Source organism: Tamandua tetradactyla, chromosome 13, assembly GCF_023851605.1.
Source record: "Tamandua tetradactyla isolate mTamTet1 chromosome 13, mTamTet1.pri, whole genome shotgun sequence".
Classification (NCBI taxonomy): domain Eukaryota; kingdom Metazoa; phylum Chordata; class Mammalia; order Pilosa; family Myrmecophagidae; genus Tamandua; species Tamandua tetradactyla.
This window is the reverse complement of record NC_135339.1, coordinates 83,616,235-83,623,675: the sequence shown is the minus strand read 5'-3', so window position 1 is coordinate 83,623,675 and position 7,441 is coordinate 83,616,235. Positions and strand designations below refer to the sequence as shown.

The window sequence follows — 7,441 nt, the reverse complement described above, 5'->3', positions numbered from 1 at the left end:
AGCCCTGCAGGCAGTGTCCTGACAGTGAAATCCTCTAGGTGGTCCTGGGTTCAAATATTTTGTCCCCTTATTAGATATATTTTTTTAAATGTTTAAATTATTTAATTCATACATTTGCTTCAGCAATATAGAAATGTAGATTTATCCTACATGCAATCACTCAGATTTAAAGTATGAAATGAGTGAACCTTACAAATTACACTATAATCAAAATTTATAACAAAGTACTTTGTAAGTAAGGCAAAAGACTTGTGAATTATATTAAATTTCGGGTGCAAATATAAAACAAGAATGAAGGATATTGTTACTACTAGTACTCAAAATGGATTTTCCCCATTTCTTGATTCCTCTCCTTTCTAAAACTTACGAAGTTATTCATTATAAATTGGAAGCACAGAATCCTTAACAAAAAAAAATTAGGTATTGAGTTGTATGATTCTCCTTTACAGGTATAATTTATTCTTCAGCAATCTGTAAGCCATGTGCACCCAAAAAGCCAAAGCCCGATTTGGCTGGGAAAGGAGTGTCAGCTATGCAATTGCCTGGCAGATATGTGCTCCCACAAAGAGTCTGAAGTGGAGGGCAGCAGTAGGGAGATCTGGTTCACTCAAGGAATACCGAAGGTCAATACCAAAAAATGGCGCAATCTTGTCAAGGTCGTTCAGGTGGGTTCTTCATATATGTCCCAGTCTGTCGTCTGCCGCTAGATATATCTTTGGCATTTTCTCTGTTACCAAAGGATGAGCAGTCTTTTGGGTTGGTAAAAACCTTTCATATCATTCTATAGAATGCAGTCAACAGTACTCAAACCTTTTTAAAAGAACAATCACATAGGAGGCAAAAGCCATGAATACTTCATTCTCAATTAGCTGGGGGAGGTCAACGATTTTTTGTTTTTGATTTTGGTCTGGAATTTGGAAATCAAAGAGGACTAAGGCAGCAAATCTGTCTGGAGTAGGCAGTCACATGGGCACTGCCCATTATTAGATTTTGTGTCCTGATTTGGGGACAGGGGGACAGTGATGACACTAGTAGCTGCTACCATTGATTGAGAACTCCTTATGGTACTCACCCATGCCAAATGCTTCAAAAGAGAGCTGGCAGTAGGGTCAAACTTAGGTTCAAATCCCAGCTCTATCCCTGGTAAGAAAGGTGGAGTTGGACAGCCATGTGATTTCTTAGAGTCTCTGTTTGCTCGTGTATAAAGTGGGGATTGCAAAGTTCCCATCTCAGGACTGTGGAGAGGAGTCAGTGAAATAGACAATGTGTTTCAGCCTGGGGAAACCTTTGTGCACTGTGGTGGTGTGTTAGTTTGGAAGCTGCCGGAATGCTATATGCCAGAACTGAAACGACTTTTAAAAAGGGGAATTTAATAAGTCACGAGCTACAGTTCTAAGGAAGTGAGAGCGTCCAAATTAAGGCACCACCAAGAAGTTACCTTCACTCAAGAAAGGCCGATGAGTCAGGAACACCTCTGTCAGCTGGGCAGTCACGTGGCTGGCATCTGCTGGTCCCTTGCTCCTGGACTCCGCTGCCTTCAGCCTCTGTTCCTGTGGGGGTTCCTCACTTTGCTTCTCTGGGGCTGGCTTTTATCTCTTGGCTTCCCTTGGCTCTCTCTGGGTTCTGTCTTGCTTAACTTCTCATGGCCATGTCTGGTGGGCTCCAGCATCTCCAAACATCCACATGGGTCTGTTCTCCACGTGTCCACATTTGTGTCACCTCTGCTATGAAGTTTCTGTCGGCTCTGAGTCTTCTATCATTCTGGCTTTCTCCAAAATGTTTCCTCTTTTAAAAGATCCCAGTAAACTAATCAAGACCATCTGGAATGGATGGAGTCACGTCTCCATCTAATCAAAAGGTCACACCCACAATTGGGCATGGCCACATTTCTGTGGTGATAATCTAATCAAAAGTTTCCAACCTATGGTATTGAATCAGGATTTAAAGAGACAGTTGCCCCAACAAGACTGAAACAAGATGAAAGCATGGCTTTTCTGGGGTACATAATGCTTTCAAACCAGCACAGGTGAATACTTTAAACGGTGCAGCTGCTGTGGAAGGCAGTGTGGCGGCTTCTCAGAAAGTTGAACATAGAATTACCATATGACCTGGCAATTCCACCCTTAGGTATATTCCCCAAAGAACTGAAGGCAGAGATTCAAACAGATATTCACACACCAATGATTATAGAAGTCTTGTTCACAGTAGCCAAATGGTGGAAGCAACTCAAGCATCCATTAACAGCTGAATGGATAAATAAAATGTGTTATATACACACAATGGAATACTATTCATCCATAAAAAGGAATGAAGTTCTGACACTTTACAACATGGATGAACCTTGAAGACGTGATGTTGAGTGTAATAAGCTAGACACGAAAGGACAAATATTGTATGACCTCACTTACATGAAATACCTAGAATATGCAAATTTATAGAGATGGAAAGTAGATTAGAGATTGCTAGGGGCTGGGGTTGGAGAATAGGGCGTTAATGCATAATGGATGCAGAATTTCTGTTTGGAGTGATGAAAAGGTTTTGGGTAATGGCTGACGGTAGTGGTGGCACAAAACTGTGAATCTAATCAATATCACTGAATTGTATCCTTGAAAGTGATAACATGGGACATTTTATGTTGTATATATGTTACAAAAAAGAAACCCAGCTTGAAGCTAGGCATACAGTAGGTGCTCAATGAATGCTCCTTTCTCCTCCCACTGTTCTAGCACAGAAGCTCAGGCGGTAGCTGGCCTCTCACAGTCCCTGTTGACTCAGGCAGGTCTGGCAGCTGCATGGTCCAGAAGCCACCCACAGAGATGATTTTTTTGTCTGGGAGCTACGCTCTGATTGACGGGCTGACACTGAATGCAGCAGCTTTGTGGTCCCAGTGGGAGGGGAGGGAAGGCAGGAGGCAAGGCGTTGGGAGGCTCTGGTCTAGAGCCGGTGGCCAGCAGGCAAGTCTAGCCACGTTCAAAGGCTGAGCTGAAAGCACAAGTGGCCAGCGAAGGAGAAGGACAAGGGAAACCTGTTTAAAACCTAACTCCTTGGTATTTTGCTTGGAACAAACCAAAGCTTTAGTCATTTTGAGCTATAAAGATGGCTGGAAGGGGCCCAGGATGAGAAGGGCTCCGGAGGGCTGAGCAGTGATGCGTGACTCCCCCTCGCCCAGGAGGCAGGGTTGGGGGCGGCATTAGAAATCCAGAAGGGGCTGGCTTGAGCGCTGCGGAAAAGATTCAGAGGCGCGGTGGGCAACGTGGCCCGGATCCTCTTCCTCACCGCCCTTTGGGCTCCTTCCCTTGGGATTGTCACCAGGCGTGAGTCCTGGTGGGGAAGGGCTGGGCCGCCTCTGACATCAGCAGCTGCAGAAAGCTCCCCGGGGAGAAGAGGGGCGCCTCCCATCCCGCCCAGCTTCCTTGGAAATGTAAAAGTAACAACTTTCAGCTCTCAGTGGGTCTTGCAGGGACTTGCACAGCTTCGGGGTGGCGGGGAGGTGGCGCTCTGCTGGCCGCACAGGCAAAACCTCCAGAGGGGGAATTCACTGACCCTCCCCCCCCACAGGTGGGAGGGGCTTTTGGCGAATCATCCCTCTTCTCTCGCCCTTTTGGCTTTGGGTGTTCAGGAGGACCTTGGAGAAGTGTGGAAGCAAGTTGAAACTCCAGAGTTGCAAGCTGGAACTTGGTGGTAGAAGTCCGCCTCTCCAGTTCTTTTCAGCATGGCAGTAGCGAAAAGCCCGTGCTGTTCCTGATCCCGGCTGCAGGCCTCCCGCCCCCCGGTGCACCAGCACCTCCCTCCTGTCCTCCTGGGTGAAGGCACTACCCGGCTAATGGACGGGAGCCTCTGCTGTGATTCCAACCCCCCCCAACACACACACACTCACACACACACTCACACACTCACACACTTCCATGTTGGAGTCTACAACTAAGCCCAGAAGATGCTCCAGCCCCATTGCCTCACTGATGAGCCTTGTCTCCCTCTCCAAGGTCTGCACGAGGCACAGTGACATACGGGAGCGGCCTCCAGGCTTGTCCCCCTGCCTCCAAGCTGCCAGGTTCAACATTCCCCAACAGAAGTCTGTCTGTGCATCTGCACCCCCAATTTGTGTTGCCTCCCCTGACCCCCCAAATTGTTTGACCACGTAGAGTCCTGGCCTTTCTTTTTAAGCCTACTGCCCCATGCATCCTCGAGTGATGCCTGTGGGGATACACAGAGAGTAAAGATGCCAGGCTTGCCTTCAGGGAGCCTGTATGCTGAGAACAAAGGACAAATAAACAAATAGGCACACCTAGTTAGTAGGGCCATGGAAGAAACAGACAGGGCTCAGGGATAGTCAGGAAGGCTCCTCTGAGGCAGCGGCATTTGGGCAGTGACCCAGAGGATGAGAGGGCAAGCACTGGGCAGCATCCTGCCCCTCTTCTCTGCTTCTGTGTCACCAAACCACTATGTCACTCAGAGTTGACTTGGTGATGGCAGAAAATTGGCCAAGACTTTGGACGTGAAACCTGAGACCTTAACCAATGGCTGCTGCCCCCCACAACCAGAGATCCCAGAGGGAGTCCTGTACTTGGGCCCCTCTGAGGGGTTCACCCTAAGGCCCTCATGTGGCCTTGAGAACAGAAGGCTCCTGTTTTTATCTCTGATGTTGACTGCACCCCTTGGAGGCTAAGGCCAGAAGGCCTGGGTCATCTCGCCACCAAAATCAGGGGACAGAGGAAAAGAGCAGCTCCTCTTTCCCCCAAGTGCAATCCAAGTGGACAGGTGGCCTCATGGAGGTAAGAGGTTCTGTGGCCACACCGAACTCTCCACCCCCAGTCCGGCAGCCCCCGACCCCTTCACCCATCTCAGCCGCATTTCCCGGGCTGAGCGGCACCGGGAGCCGCCCGCATCCCCAGAGCTCAGAGCACGTGGCCGCCAGGGCTCTCAAGCTCTCGTGCTGCTCCTGGTCTCCCTGGCCGGGGGATGCACACGGGGCCTCTGCCTCCCCTGGATCTGCAGCAACACCAGCTCCTGAGGAATGCGGAACCGAACTGCTGCTCAGCACCTCTGCTCCTAAGCTGGCCGTGGACAGCCATGCCCCCGACCTGTGGTCAGGTCAGTAAGTGCTTCTGACTGCCCCTCCCCTCCACCCCCCTGCACCCCTCTGCTCTGCACCAGGCTGGGCCAAGCACCAGGGATCTGCCCACCCATGGGAAACCACAGCCAGGCCCTCTAGTAGCCCAGAGCGCACACCCCCTTTTCATCGTCTCCCCTCTGCCCCCACCCCAGGTCCTCAAGGGCCCGCCTCTCACCTCGGCACCCTCCTTCCTCCCCTGGTCCAGCTTGTATCTCCTTCACTTCTCCTTCCTGGGTCCACCCCAAGCTCTCAGGACAGCCATTTGCTCTCACCCCAGCGTTGATGACCTGCCCATCGTGTGCTCTGAGCACCTGGCGCTGGCCCGGTGGCCGTGGTTTCATCCCCTGACTCACGATTGTTCTCTTAAGGAAATGGTTAGTGCTCCCCAACCCTGGGCTGATGGCAGATGCCATGTAGTTCTCACAGTCACTCACCTGGGGGTAAGTACACCTTGTAGATGGGAATCAGGGGTTCTGAGAGGCTGAGTAAATGGCTCAAAGACCTGGAAGGGTGAGGCTGGGATTGGTCTCAGGTGTACCTGATTCCAAAGCTTATGCACATCACCACCAGGCACCAGGCACCTGTGTCCGGCTTTCTGGAGGATGGGGCAGGCTTTAGAAGACGCTTGGCAGCAAAGTGGGAGGTAGCCATGATGTCCCCGGGAGGCAGCAGCGTGCCTAGCAGCTCCCTTGCTCATCCTGCACCTCCAGGGGAGAGGCCAAGCGGAGAAGCACAGCGTGGAAACCCTGCAGCTGCTTGCTGCCAGGCTGAGAGTGGGCCGTGCGCAGGTGGGCAGGGAGGCCGCTGGCAGTAAGCCTGCCGGCTCCCGGGGTCCACAGACCACAGAGTGCGAGTGGCATAGCTTCCTGGCCAGCCTCGGGTGGTCCCATGTCCAAAACTCCAGAGCAAGGATTGAATGGGGATCTGAGAGCCGGGCCTGGCTCTGGGGGCAGAAGGACAGCAGGTCACTATTACAGGAAAGATCCGTGAATACTGGGCTGGGGGACACCTTCACAGAAGATAGGAATCCACACTGGGCACCAGCCTGAGGTCACATAGCTGAGGTAGGACCCCACCTCTAGCCTGGCCCTCAAATGGACACTTTTCCCTGGGTCCTGGGGCCTCCCGAGTGGCCCTGAGTCCTGGCACAGTGACTCTGGGAGCATTAAAGTGCCATCAAGAATAATACTAGCTGTTATTTATCTAGCTTTTTCTGCATGCAGGCTACTCACCAAATGCTTTGCATGTATCAATCATTTTACACAGTCGCCACAAGAACCCTTGAGGCAGATGCTGGGATTTCCCACATTTTACAATTGAAGAAACGCAGCTGGGAAGGGGCCGAGTCTGAACTGGGACCAGGCTTGAGACTGATGCTCTGAAGCTTGTTGAACAAGCTTTAATGGAGAGGCGCTTTGCGGGTGGCGCAGAGGCTAGAAGAGGATTGTACATGCACACAACACACACTTGTGGTCTGGGTATGCCAACAAGACAGATGAACACATTGCTATACACAGCAGCACACAGCAGGGCCACCCCACTGGGGAATGCAGAGATGTTTGGGTTGGGTTTGCGGGTGAGAAGACCCAGGAAAGAATGGCCTCCTCGAGGTGGTGTTCTGTCTATTCCCTCTGCCTATAATGCTTTCACTTCCCTCTGCTTGGAGGACCCCCAACTCTGCTCAAATATTTCCTCCTCCAGGAAGCCTGCCCTGATTGCCTGCCCTCCCCCACACCAGGTTGGGGCAGGGGGAGCCTTGTGCCTTCATCATCATTGCTCTTAGCTCATTGCATTATATTGGCCCCTAGAAGCCCCAGCCCCCTCCACTGGACTGTGACATCTAGGATCACTGGCATCTTGTCAGAATTATCTTCATTTCTGCATTGTCTAGCACTGGGCCAGAAAGACTGAAGTGTGTGTGCGTGTTAAGGGGCTGGGGGAAGTTGGGGGAGGTTGGGGGAGGCATTGTTGAACGGCACCAATGGGAGAAGGCTTCCAAGTGGTTTCAGGTGCCTGGTTTGGCTGAAGCTGAGATTCCCTACAGGGGCCCTGCAGAGGTGGCTTGTCCCCTTATTGTTCCTCACAGCCACAAATGCTGTGGTTGCAGGAACTCTGGGGAGACTGCCATGGCCTCTCCCACATGTCTTCAAATAATCCTGCACCCAGGATTATTTGAAGGCCTCAGGCAGCTTTTCTCTGCAGACATGCCATGTGTGTTTGTTTTGCCACCTTGGGCTTTGCTGACGGCACAGGCTCGGAACGCGGCCCTGGCAGGCGTGTGTGTGTGTAAGGTAAGGCCAGCGTTTGTGTACAGTCAGAGACAAACAC

The 7,441-nt window shown here is 51.3% G+C and overlaps 1 pseudogene; it reads right to left on the bottom strand.

The window, feature by feature from the left end:
- Positions 1-443: 443 nt before the first annotated feature.
- On the bottom strand, positions 444-1,076 carry LOC143654591 (microsomal glutathione S-transferase 1 pseudogene; annotated as a pseudogene).
- Between the last annotated feature and the right edge of the window lie 6,365 nt (positions 1,077-7,441).